At 38.4% G+C, this 14,254-nt stretch overlaps 1 pseudogene; it reads left to right on the top strand.

Annotated features, from left to right (window-relative positions):
* The first annotated feature begins 2,666 nt into the window (after positions 1–2,666).
* LOC110321453 lies at positions 2,667–7,363 on the top strand (annotated as a pseudogene).
* The last annotated feature ends 6,891 nt before the right edge of the window (positions 7,364–14,254 follow it).

Raw genomic sequence — 14,254 nt, 5'->3', positions numbered from 1 at the left:
AATGGTTGGCTGTAAGCATCACATTTGTATTGGTCAGGCTCTGACAAAGCCTCTAAAGATAACAGCTTACCAGGTTCCCGTCAGCAAGTCCTTCTTGGCATAAGCAACAGTGTCTGTGTTTGGTTCCTGTAGATGGGATGAATCCCTATGTGGGGCAGTGTCTGGACGGCCATTGCTTCAGGCACTGCTCCATGCTTTGTCCCTGCATTTCCTTTAGATAGGAACCATTCTGGGTTAAAATTGTGAGAAGGATGTGTAGCCCCATCTCTCAACTGAGAACCATGCCTTTTCCACTGGATATGGTCTCTACAGATTCTCTTCCCCTTTGTTGGTTATGTTGACTAATGTCATCCCTGTTGGATACAGGGAACCTCTTGCTTCCCTGGCATTTGGCACTTTCTAGTGGCTACCCCCAGTTCCCCATCCACAATGCTACACAACTCAGTTCAGCTTAATTCCCTGACCTTCTGTACTTCTCCCTGTCTCTGTCCACACCTGATCTTACCACCTCCTTTTTCCTCACCTTCCATTAACTCAGACCTTCTCCATTAACTCAGACCCTCTACAGCCTGGGATTATTTTGTTCCCCCTTCTAAATAGTATCCATGCCAAATTTGGTCTTCCTTCTTTTGAGCTTCATATGTTCTGTGAGTTCTATCAAGGGTATTCTGAACTTCCTTCCTAGTATCCACTTATCAGTGAGTACATACCAAGTATGCTATTTTGTGACTGGGTTGCCTCACTCAGAATGATATTTTCTAGTTCTATCTACTTTCTTGTGAATTTCATGAAGTCATTGTTTTTAATAGCTGAGTAGTTCTCCATTGTGTAAATATGCCACATTGTCCATATCCATTTCTCTGTTGAGGGACATCTGGCTTCTTTCCATCTTTTGGCTATTATGAATAAGACTGTTATGTACATAGTGGAGCATATGTACTTGTTATATGTTGGAGAATCTTTTGGGTATATGCCCAGGCATGCTATTGCTTGGTCCTCACATAGTACTATGTTCAATTTTCTGAGGAACTACCAGAATGATTTCCAGAGTTGTTATACCAGCTTGTAATCCCAGCAACAATGGAGGAGTGTTCCTCTTTCTCCACATCCTCAGTCAGCACCTGCTGTCACCAGAATGTTTGACCTTAGCCATTCTGACTGATGTGAGGTTGAATTTCAGGGCTGTTTTGATTTGTATTTCCCTGATGACTAAAGATGTTGAACATTTCTTTAGGTGCTTCTTGGCCATTTGATATTCCCAGTGGACAATTCTTTGTTTAGCTTTGTACCCCATTTTTAATAGGGTTATTTGATTTTCTGGAATCTATGTTCTTGAATTCTTTGTATATATTGGATATTAGCCTTCTATCAGATGTAGGATTTGGAAAGATATTTTTCCCAATCAGTTTGTTGCTGTTTTGTACTATTGACACTATCCTGTGCCTTACAGAATCTTGGCAATTTTATGAGGTCTTGTTTGTATATTGAGGATCTTAGAGCATTGGTGTTCTGTTCAGGAAAATTTTCCCTTAGCCCATGTGTTCAAGGCTCTTCCCTACTTTCTCCTCTATATGTTTTTGTGTATCTGGTTGTATGTGGAGGTCCTTGATTCACTTGGAATTGAGCTTTGTACAAGGAGATAAGAATAAGTCGATTTGCATTTTTCTATGTGCTAACCTCCAGTTGAACCAGCACCATTTGCTAAAATTAAACCCAAACACTATTGCACATGCCAACAAGATTTTGCTGACAGGACCCTGATATAGTTATCTCTTGTGAGGCTATGTCAATGCCTGGCAAATACAGAAGTGGATGCTCACAGTCATCTATTGGTAGGATCACAGGGCCCCTAATGAAGGAGCTAGAGAAAATACCCAAGGAGCTAAAAGGGTCTGCAACCCAATAGGAAGAACAACAATAGGAACTAACCAGTATCCCCCAGAGCTTGTGTCTCCAGTTGCATATGTAGCAGAGGATGGTCTAGTTGGCTATCAATGGGAGGAGAGGCCCTTGGTCTTACGAAGATTATATGCTCCAGTACAGGGAAATGCCAGGGTCAGGAAGCAGGAGTGGGTGGGTTGGGGAGCAGGGCAGGGAAGGATATAGAGGACTTTCAGAGAGGAAACTAGGTAAGGGAATAGCATTTGAAATGTAAATGAAGAAAATATCTAATAAAAAAAAAGAAAAAAATGTCTTTTTTTCCACTGGATGATTTTAGCTCCTTTGTCAAATATCAAGTGACCATATGTGTGTGGGTTAATTTCTGTGTCTTTAATTCTATTTCATTGATCTTCCTGCCTGTGCTTGTACCAGTACAATGCAGTTTTTTATCACTATTACTCTGTAATACAGCTTGAGGTCAGGAATAGTGATTCCCCCAGAAGTTCTCTTATTGTTGAGAATAGTTTCGATTATCCTGGGTTTTGTGTTATTCCAAATGAATTTGCAAACTGCTCTTTCTAAATCCATGAAGAATTGAGTTGGAATTTTGCTGGGGATTGCATTGAATCTGTAAATTCCATTTGTTAAAATGGCCAGGTATATAATTTTAGTTGCTTACAAGTTACATCTCAAAAGACTGGTAAGTAACCATATTTCTTTCTCTATCTCTTGTGATAAAAGATATACTGGCTTCATTAATGTGTCTGATGGATTTATAGCATGATATGGTAAAACCAGGAGCCACTACGATTGCCATAAGGGTGTCCATACCCAACAGCCTGCTTGTCTTAAACAGATACACAGGTGAGGGTTGCTGTCCCTAATAGCTGCCCCCTCTAGAATGCCATGGAGAACAGCAGATAGAGAAGCTATTTGCTGTGCCAGATCCCCATCTTCCTTCCAATCTGAAACTCTGCACAGGGCAGTTCCAGCACTCTTGCCGCTCTCCCAGATCCCACAGCCTTCTTGTCTTCCAGGATGTCTGGATAAAATGGATGATTTTCTAGATAGATACCATATAACAAAATTAAATCAAGATCAGGTAAACTATGTAAATAGTCCTATAATCACTAAGGAAATAAAAGCAGTCATTAAAACTATCCCAACCAATAAAAGCCCTGGGCTAGATGGTTTTAGTGGAGAATTCTATCAGACCATTAAATAAGAGCTAATATCAATATTCCTCAAAATATTCCACAGACTAGAAACAAAAAAGAACACCTCTTAATTCATTCTACGAAGCCACAGTTACTCCAATACCTAAACCACACAAAGACTTAACAAAGAAAGAGAACTTCAGACCAATTTTGCTTATGGATATTGATGCAAAGATACTCAAGATGATTGGCATAGGGATTTAGTGCATACCTTTTATTGAACTGGAGTAACTGGGGAAACTACTACAAAATTTCACGTTTGTAGCTGAGAAGTTAGTATAGGTTTAAGAAGTTGGAAGTTGTACTCGAATTCTCACTCTACTTCTCTGAAGTTATGTTTTTCCTGGTCTTGGAAAGGGGGCTTCTTCTCGTCACATGTTCCCAAGATTTTCTCTGAATTTTTATTCATTCTCAATATAGTTATCAGCTATCATTCCTATTAGTAAATGTTTTGGACACACACACACAAAATACATTAACGTTGAATGTTTATGTAAAATTAAGACTGAAAATATGCATGTACATAGTGAAAATACTTAAAATTAGAAAGAATGGTGTTCTAGAGGTTTAGAGATATCTTATTTAACATTTTCATGCATTATATATGTGTGTTGTTTTCATTAGAGAATGAAGAAGAGAGGTCAGCCTCCAGTTTATTTCAATATAACGGAAAAAAAGGAAAAACAAAAGCAGAAAAATCTTGTATGACCTAGTAGTATGACTTCTAAGGATATAACCAGAATGAGTGAAATTAATATGTCAGTATGTCCAAGTAACATGAACACTCCTTTATGGATGTATCATTCACAAAAATCTAGAAACAATGACGCCCTGTATTTCCAAAACTGATGACTGGATAAAGAAATTTTGAAATGCAGAATTTAAAATGGTTCAGTTACAAATACAAAAAGAATTCTGCATCTTATTTTAATATGAATGTAATTATAAGTCATTATATTAAATGAAATATGCCAAGTGAAACACAAGCAAATGTATATTATCTAAGGTACAGAATCTAAAACTTGTTGGTCTCAGAGAAGTTGGCATGAGAATACCAGTTGATAAAGACTAGGAAGGGTATGAGACAAGGGAGAAATAGTGGAATGATTGGCTTTCAAATTCCTCTTAGAAAACATATTCGGGGATTCTTTATGAAGTAAGGTTAAACAATCTAATAGAGGTGATATTTATACTTCAAATTTACTGGAAAAATTAGATATGGTCATGTGTTATTACTATTGTCAACTTGACAGAATAGAACCCTCTCAGAAGACAAGCCTCTGAGAGTGCCTGTGAGAGACTGTCTAAATTTAGGTTAGCTGAAGTGGGAAACCACACTCTAAAAGTTGGTAGCAATTACTCTCAGGCTGAGAGCCGAACTGAAATGGAAAGAGAAAGCAAGCTGCTGTTGACTCTGTGAATTCCCCACCATAATGTTGTACCCTCAAGCTGTAAGTCAAATCAAGCCCTTAGGTGAGTCTTGTCAGATTCAAGGAAAAAAGATCAGTATGTAACATACGTCATAAAAATGATAAATTTGTTTTTGTTTTGTTTTGGTTAATGATAAAACTTTAATATATATGGTTATACTAATTTGAAAGTTATCTCATTTATGAAAGTATATAAACAGTACATGTTATTACTTAAATATGCTTATCACATATGTAAAATTTAGTGTAAATTAAAAGTAATAATAAAGGAAGAAAAGAATATATAAGTACAGATAGGGCTTAATGAAATGATGCCTGCCTGTGTTATCATGGTTGTGTTGCTCTTGTCATTGCTCCGGCACTGTTCTTGTAGCCTTATCTAAGGGAGACTGTTTAACTGCTAACTTCCTAGGATTGTGGTTTTTAAAATCTTTCCATTCCCTCTAGCAGAATAATCCATGATCCTTAGTTTCAGGAGCTGTGATGTGGATGCATACATGGGATTTAAGCTCCTCTCTGTCTGTGATCTCTGCCTTATAACCAGTTTTATTTTCTGTGATGGCCTTCATTTGATGCAAGGAAACATCTCATCCTTGAGTGGTAGTAGCTGTATAAGGATACAATTTAAAATGTAATTAGAAAACATGATAGTCTACCACATTGGAGAAAGTAGATTATTATCTGAGATCAATGGCCTTAAAAGCCCTGAGAAGTCTGCTAGATTTCAAGGACCAGGAATGATTTCCTTCTGGTTAAGTGACCCTTAAATAAAAATAAAGTGTTGTTAGTTACCATCAAATTGTGAATAGCACTTATTTCATCTTTGTGGGTATCTTGTCATGATTGTTATTGCTGTTTCATAGATGGGGCAGATTCATCAGAGTTCTAATTGATTCTCACACTTTCTGAAGACTTCAACTGACAGGAGAGTAAGAACTAGTTTATCCAAGGATAAAGCCTTTATTGAATCTTCAACCTTGATGGATATATTTATACATTTATGCTTATGTATGTATACACATATATGTATAGACAATAATAATCAAATAAAAGGGCTGGGTCCCTCACTCACCGCAGACAGCCTGCCTTGTCTAGTGTTCTCCTACCGCTGTCCCACAGAAGTGCTTCGACTACCCACAGTTCTTTGCCAGATGAGACCAGTGTCCCGGGCACTGGCTCCTCATCTCACTTCGGCCTATGCCAAAGATGTAAAGTTTGGTGTGGGTGCTTGAGCCTTAATGCTTCAAGGTGTAGATCTTTTAGCTGATGCTGTAGCTGTTACAATGGGGGCAAAACAAAGAACAGAAATTATTGAACAGAGTTGGGAAGTCCCAAATTAATAAAAGATGGGGTCACTGTCCCAAAATCAATTTATTTAAAGGATAAATACAAAAATATTGGACCTAAACTTGCTCAGGTTGTTGCCAATAACACAAATGAAGAGGCTGGGGATGGTACTACAACTGCCACTGTTCTGGTAAGGTCTATCACCAAGGAGGGCTTTGAGAAGTGCAGCAAAGGGCCACGAGAAAACAGAAGACATGTCATGTTGGGTGTTGATGCTGTAATTGCTGAACTTAAGAAACAATCTAAACCTGTGACTTCTCCTGAAGAAATTGCTCAGGTTGCTACAATTTCTGCAAATTGAGACAAAGACATTGAAAATGTCATTTTTGATGGAATGGAAAAGGTTGAAGAAAGGGTGTCATCACAGTGAAGGATGGAAAAACCCTGAATGATGAGGTAGAAATTATTGAAGGCATGAAGTTTGATAGAGAATATATTTCTCTGGAATTTTATTAAAACATCATAAGATCAAAAAGTGTGAATTCCAAGGTGCCTATGTTTTTGTTGAGTGAAATGAAAATTTCTAGTGTTCAGTCCATTTTATCTGCTCTTAAAATTGCTAATGCTCATCAGAAGCCCTTGGTCATAATCTCTGAAGATATTGATAGAGAAGCTCTAAGAACACTGTTTTTGAATAGGCTAAAAGTTCGTCTTCAGGTTGTAGCAGTCAAAGCTCCAGGGTTTGGCGACAATCAGAAGAACCAGTTTAAAGATAATAGCTAAGGCTACTAGTGGTATGATGTTTTGAGAAGAGGAGTTGAATCAAAACTTTGAAGATGTTCTAGCTCATGTCTTGGGAAATTATGGAGGGCTCCTCTTCATCAAAGATGATGCCATCCTTTTGAAAGGAAAAGGTGACAAAGCTCACATTGAAAAACATATTCAAGAAACCACTGAACAGCTAGACTTCACAACTGGTCAATATGAAAAGGAAAACTGAACAAGGGACTTGCTAAACTTTCAGATGGAGTAGCTGTTTTGAAGGTTAGAGGCACAAGTGATGTTGAAATGAATGAGATGACAGAGTTACAGATGATCTCAATGCTACAAGAGTGGCTATTGAAGAATGCATTGTTCTAGGAGAAGGCTGCTCCCTGCTTTGTTGAATCCCAGACTTGGATTCATTAAAGCCTGCTAATGAAGATCAGAAAAATAGGTATAGATATTATTAAAAGAGCACTTAAAATTCCTGCAATGATGATTGCTAAGAATGCAGGTGTTGAAGGATCTTTGACAGTTGAGAAAATTCTGCAGAATTCTTCAGAAGTTGGTTATGACACCGTGCTTGAAGATTTTGTGAACATGGTGGAAAAGGGAATTATTGATCTAAAAATGGTTGTAAGAACTGCCTTACTGGATGCTGCTGGGGTGGCCTCCTTGCTAACTACAGCCGAAGCTGTAGTGACAGAAAATCCTAAAGAAGAGAAGGACTCTGGAATGAGTGCAGGGGGTGCAATGGGAGGGAGTATGGGAGATGGCATGTTCTAACTCCTAGAATTGTTCTTTGCCCTTATCAATGAACTGTGACAGGAAGCTCAAGGCAGATTCCTCACAGATAACTTCAGAGGAGCCACCTGAAGAAAATGACTGAAGAGAAGGCTGGATGATCCCTGTAGCTATCAGTTACTGGTTTCCTTTGACAATATATAATGGTTTAGTGCTGTCATTGTCCATGCCTACAGATAATTTATTTTGTATTTTTGAATAAAGACATTAGTACATTCCTGAAAAAAATAAAATAAAAGAGGCTATCAATTTGAGAATGGGGATAGACATAGGGAAGATTAGAGGAAGATATGTGGGAGTAGATAGAAACAAGAAAGTTAAGGAAAAACTAGTGTAATTCAGTTTCAATTAAAATTATACATATACAAATATTAAAATAAAATGTGACTGATAAAAAATTACAATTATAATATTGAAATATATTTTAAAATGTATAAATGTATTTACTCTTAATATAATTTTTCTTCTTGAAATAAATACATGATGAATTTTAATTAAATTTGATTATTTAATTAAACTATGATGCCCTATCTTCCAAGCAATTGCAAAGCCATTGACTATTATTCTTGTCAGGAAAAGTGGTAAATGCGCTATTTAGGAATCTATATCCTGACCTCTCTTACTGGAAAGGCTTGCATCAGAATGAATGATATCTTTTATTTTGTTTTGGTTTGTGGGACGTTCATATACAACAGGAATAAGTTACTTGGGAAGAGAGGTCAACATTTAGTAAAAGAGGGAATGACATATAGTCAATTATATTCCTGATTATTAAACCAACACAAGTTTAAAGACTGCTCATTATTTAGCAAAATCAATAGATGAAACAAAATATTAAATCAATATTTATTAAGTCTTTACTGAGTTCCTTCATGATATAGCAGAATTTTAGTGCAGTTTTCCTAACATGCTGGAAAGCACACTATTCTGTATTTCTTCTTTCTTCTAATATGCCATGAAAATTATACATGATAAATATTGCTGATATCCTTATCAGTGGGTACATTCCTGCATATAACAGGGTGGGATATCTATCTTTTTCAAGAACTCATAATTAAATTAAAGAAAAATTACGTAGAATCTTAAGTAAAAATACAGAATATATATATATATATATATATATATATATATATATATATATATATATATATATATATTGGCTTGTAGTATACAAAAGTCAAATTGTTAAAAAAAAATAAGGAGTAGGTAAGTTAAGGGGGAGGTAATAATCTGTTAAGTAACTTTACTTCATGACATCATTTTCAACCACACACACACACACACACACACACACACACACACACACACATTTTATACCCCTCCCTGTCTGCTCTCTGATTGTTCCTCAACCCATTCCTCCTCCACCATCTCTAAGAGAATGTCCCCACTCCCCCACTCCTACCCCACCAGACCTCCCAACTCCTGGGGCCTCAAGCCTCTCAAGGGCTAGGTGCATCTTCTCCCACTGATGGCAGGCCAGGAAGTCCCCCACTGTATATGTGTTAGGGGCCTAATATCAGGTAGTATATGATGCCTGGTTGGTGACCATGTCCTAGAGATATCAGGAGCTTGATCAGTTGATGGTTTTCCTGTGGGACCTCTCTCTTCCTCATTGTTTTCAAGCCCCTCCCCAATTAAACCACAGTAGCCACCTGACTCCATCCATTGGTTGGGTGTAAGTATCTGCATCTGACTCACTCTGCTGCTCTGGGCCTCTCAGAGAGCAGCCATTACAGGCTTCCCTCTGAAACCATACCAGAGCATCAATAAGACTGTCAGGCCTTGGAGCTTCCCCTTGAGCTGGATCCCAATTTGGGCTGGTAACTGACAATTCTTTCTCTCAGTCTCTTCTAAATTTTTGCCCCTTCAGTTCTTTTTCACAGAGAAAACACTCTGGGATGGTAACCCCTTCCTCCACTTGATGGCCTGACTTACTACTGGAAATTAACTCTGCAAATTTCCTCTCCCTACTGTTGGGCATTTCATCTAACATCTGTTCCTTTGAATCATAATAATCTCTCACCTCCCAGGTCTCTGGTACATTCTACAGGGTCCCCCGCTCTACCTCCTACCTCCTATTTCCATTCTTTCTGCTGGCCCTAAGACCTGCACTCCTTTTACCCCTCCAAATACCTGATCATATCCCTCCTTTCCCTTCTTTATCCCCTTTCCCATTCAGATCACTCCTTCCCTCTGCCACCATGATTGCTTTCTTCTCTCTCCCAAGTGGGATTGAAGCATCCTCACTTGGATCCTTCAGCTTGTTAACCTTCTTGAGTTTTGTGTATTTTTTAGTTAGATATTTTCTTTATTTACATTTCAAATGCTGTCCTGAAAGTTCCCTATACCCTTCCCCCCTGCTCCCCTACCAACCAACTCCCACTTCTTGGCCCTGCCATCCCCCTATACTGGAGCATATAAAGTTTGCAAGACCTAGGGGCCTCTCTTCCCAATGATGGCCAACTAGGCTATCCTCTGCTACATATGCATCTAGAGACACAATCTCTGGGGGTACTGGTTAGTTCACATTGTTGTTCCACCTACAGGGTTGCAGACCCCTTCAGCTCCTTGGGTACTTTCACTAGCTCCTCCATTGGGGGCCCTGTGTTNCATCCAATAGCTGACTGTGAGCATCCATTTCTTTGTTTGCCAGGCACTGGCATAGCCTCACAAGAGATCGTTATATCAGGGTCCCTTCAGAAAAATCTTGTTTGCATGTGCAATAGTGTCTGGGTTTGGTGGCTGATGATGGGATGGATCTCTGGGTGGTATCCTAGTTATTCTGTACTTTTTTTTTTCCTTTTTCTTTTTTGGCTAACGTTCCCTTATTGGTGAGTACATACTATTCATGTCCTTTAGGCTCTGAGGTAGCTGACTCAAGATGATCTCTTCTAGTTTCATCCATTTGCCTATAAAATTCATGATGTCCTCATTCTTAATAGCTGAGTAGTATTCCGTTATGTATATGTATCACATTTTCTGTATCCAGTTTTCTGTTGTGGGTTGTTTCCAGCTTCTAGTTCTCACAAAGAAGGACACTATGAAACAAGTGCCCCTGTGGCATACTGGGACATCTTTTCAGTGTCTGCTGAAGAGTAGTATAGCTGTGCCTTCAGGTAAATCTATTTCCAATTTTCTGAGTACCCTCCAGATTGATTTCCAGAGTGGTTGTACCAGTTTGCAATCCCACCAGCGTTTAAGGAGTATTCCTCTTTCTCCAGATTCTCACCAACATGTGATGTCACCTAACTTTTTGATCTTAGCCATTCTGATTGGTGTAAGGTATAATCTCAGAGTTATTTTGATTTGCATTTCCCTGTGACTAAAGACTATGAACATCTCTTTAAGTGATTTTTAGCCATTCAAGTTTCCTCTAGTAATATATTCCAGATTTTGATTGGGCTGTTATGTTCTTTGGATGTTAACTTCTTGAGTTCTTTAAATATTTTGGATATTAGCCCTCTATTGGATGTGGGGTTAGTGAAGATTTTTTTCCCAATATAAATTGTGAACTTCTGTGATAATTACCATCCCTAACCTCAAGTTATACTACAGAGCAACCATGATAAAAACTGAATGGTATTGGTACAGAGACAAAGAGGTTGATCAATAGAATAGAGTTGAAGACCCAGAAGTAAAACCACACACTTATGAACACTTTATCTTCGACAAAGAAGCCAAAAATATACAAAAAGAAAAAGAAAGCACCTTCAATAAATGGTGTTGGTATAACTAGGAGTCTGCATGTAGAAAAATGAGAATGGATCCATATTTGTCTCCTTACACAAAGCTCAAATCCAACTGGATCAAAGAACTCAACATAAAACCATATACACTAAATCTAATAGAAGGAAAAGTGGGGAAGAGTCTTGAATAGATGGGAACAGGGGACAATTTGTTAAAGAGAACTCCAATGGCTCAGGCTCTAAGATCAAGAACTGATACAAGGGACCTCATGGAGCTGAAAAGCTTCTGTAAGGCAAAGGACATAGTCAATAGGAAAAATCAGCAACCTAGTAACATTTCTGTTTCAATGATGAAATACCATGACCTAAATCATCTTTAAGAGAAGAGGATTAATTTGGTTTATAGTTCCAGAATCATAAAGCTCACAATGGAGGGGAAAGGATGGAACCAGAAGCACAAAGATGAGAAATCTCATTCCATTCAGATATAATCAGAGAGAGAATAGGAAGTAATCTCATTAAAAACTTAAAAGCCCACTAAAAGCCATGTATTCTCCCCAATCACTGCTCCTCATCCTGTTTTACAATCTTTCCTCACAGTACCACAAGAAGAAATGTTGGTGTTCAGATAAATATGATTGGCATTTACTATTCAAATGATACCACTTACCTATAACTTTATAGTTGATCTGTATATCAAATTTACTTAAAAGCAAATTGAATGTAGATTTTCGTTAGTATAGAATCAACTTTCAGTGAAATTACAGAAAAATCTACACTAGAATATAGAATTGAGTATTGGAATAAATTTAAGCCCGATGTAATATAGCTTAAAATTCCTGTTGCATCTTGGTTAGTAGTCATCTGGCTTGTAACAAATATCTGCTGCCAGATGGAGTTCTAACCCCACAAGCTAACCACTCTCCATTATTTCCTGAATAAACCATTAGTTTTATACTCTAGTATTCTTCCTAACACATTTAAGATGCTGTTTTGTAACAGTTTGCTCTGAGATGGAAACATTTTTTCCTGCAGGGAAGATTCTTAATTAGGAAGGTAAATAATTCTAAATAACTTCAATATGTTCCTGAGTTTGACCATATTCAGTAGGTCCTACCATTACAGAATGATTATTAAAAGCTGAGAGTCCTTCTGAAAATTAGTGAAGCTGAACAGCAAAGAAGGCACTCAGGGAAGAAAAGCTACAAAGAATCCTGAGAGGAAAACTGATACTCAGAAGAATCAGAAATCAGTTGAGCTTCCTGGAAAAGAACTAGACCAACTAAAGCATTCAGGAACCTCCTTCTTCAAGCTCTGGAGCTGCCTGCAGGATCTTCAGTGTGCTCTAGTCTCCCAGATTGGCGAGATGTTGTGCATGCAAGAATAAGCTTTCATCATCAAGTTGTCTTTAAGTCACTTTTACTCCTATTGTTGACCTCTCACTCATATCCCTGTAAGTAACTCCAATAAAACTTACTGCTTCAACAAATTGGACATTGGTGGTATCTGTTCTTTGGTCTGTCGTCGGTTACTATTGAGGGAGAGAAGATTTGTGTGTTGTGTATTTCCAGGAAACATTTTGTCACACATTGGATGCCCACATGTGAGATTTGGATCCAGACAAAGCCCTTCTTCTTAAGAATGTTTAAATGTCTATAGTGTCAAAAGTTTTGTAAGTAGGTTGGTGTCCTTATCCCTCCACTGGGGGTCTATCCTGACTACAGGAGGCAGCCTCTTTAGGTTCAATATCCACATTGTTATTCATCTAAGCAAGTCACTGGCATTAACACCTGGGAGCCTTACCATACCCAAAATTTGTCCTGTCTAAAAGAAATGCAGAGACAAAGATGGAGCAGAGATTGAGGGAATAGCCAACCAATAATTTGCCCTACTTGAGACCCATCCCATTGACACACACCAATCCCTGACCCCATTAAAGGCACTCTGTTATGCTTGCAGACTAGAGTCTTGCATAACTGTCCTCTGAGAGGTTTCACCCAGTAGCTGACTGAAACAGGTGAAGATAACCCACAGATAACCAGTGGATGGAACACCGTGACTCTTAAGAAAGTTGGAGGAAGACTTGAAGTTCCTGAAGGGGATAAGAACTCTATAGTAAGACAAACAAAATCTAGTAACCTGGACTCTTGGTGTCTATCAAAGCCTGAGCCATCAAACAAAGAGAATTCCAGGGCTGGACAGAGGGTACTGGCACATATGTAATAGATGTGCAGTTCAGTCTCCATATGGGTTCCTAAAGAATTAGAGGAGGGATGGTCCCTAAAGCTTTTGCCTCTCAGTAGAATCCATTCCCCAACATGGCTGCCTTGTCTGGCCTCAATGGGAGAGGGAGTGCCTAACTTGTAGATACTTAATGTGTCAGGAAAGAGGGCTATCCACAGGGAGGCCCATCCTCTCAGAGGAGACGGGAAGAGAAAATGGGGGAAGTGGCACTGTGAGGGGGTACCTGGGATGGGGGCAGCAATTGAAATGTAAATAAATAAATAAATAATCTATATTGTCACTCCTTTCTACCAGCATATATTTCAAGAATTTCTAGTATATAGGAATACTAAGAAATGGAGAGAAACTGGTTAGTGGTGGTACATGTCTTTAATCCTAGCTCTTGGGAGGCAGAGAGAGGAGGATCTCCAAGTTCCAAGATCAGGCCAGGCTCAGCTACTGAGCAAGTTCCACGACAGCAAGGACTCCAGAGAGAAACCCAGTTTCAAAGAACAAAACCAAGAGCAACAAAATTAAAAAAATTAAAAGGGGAGAAAAAGATACATTATGACTTATCACCATAACAGATAACATGGCAATATGACACCATCTGTTTAAATTCAAATGAAGAAAAATCCCAATTAAACAAGACCATTTATCATTTCATTCTTTCTGTTGGGCAGTTGATGGATAGTAAATGTGCTGATACAGTGTGCAAAGAAAAATATATTTAAAGTGAAGTGATGAGTTAAAGGGAGTTGTTGGGAGTGAGATTGCTCATTAGGAAAAAGGACAAGAACACGAACTGATGACTTCAGTCTGATCTCTGGATCCAAGGTGAAAAAAACAAAACAAAACTAGATAGAACAGTAATATCTAGTGCTGTGGTCTAATGAGCCAGAAACAAATAGATACACTCCCCCTTTCTCTCTCTCTCTCTCTCTCTCTCTCTCTCTCTCTCTCT

This window comes from Mus pahari, chromosome 5, assembly GCF_900095145.1.
Source record: "Mus pahari chromosome 5, PAHARI_EIJ_v1.1, whole genome shotgun sequence".
Lineage (NCBI taxonomy): Eukaryota > Metazoa > Chordata > Mammalia > Rodentia > Muridae > Mus > Mus pahari.
The sequence above is the reverse complement of the archived record's forward strand: the minus strand, read 5'-3'. Positions and strand labels throughout refer to the sequence as shown.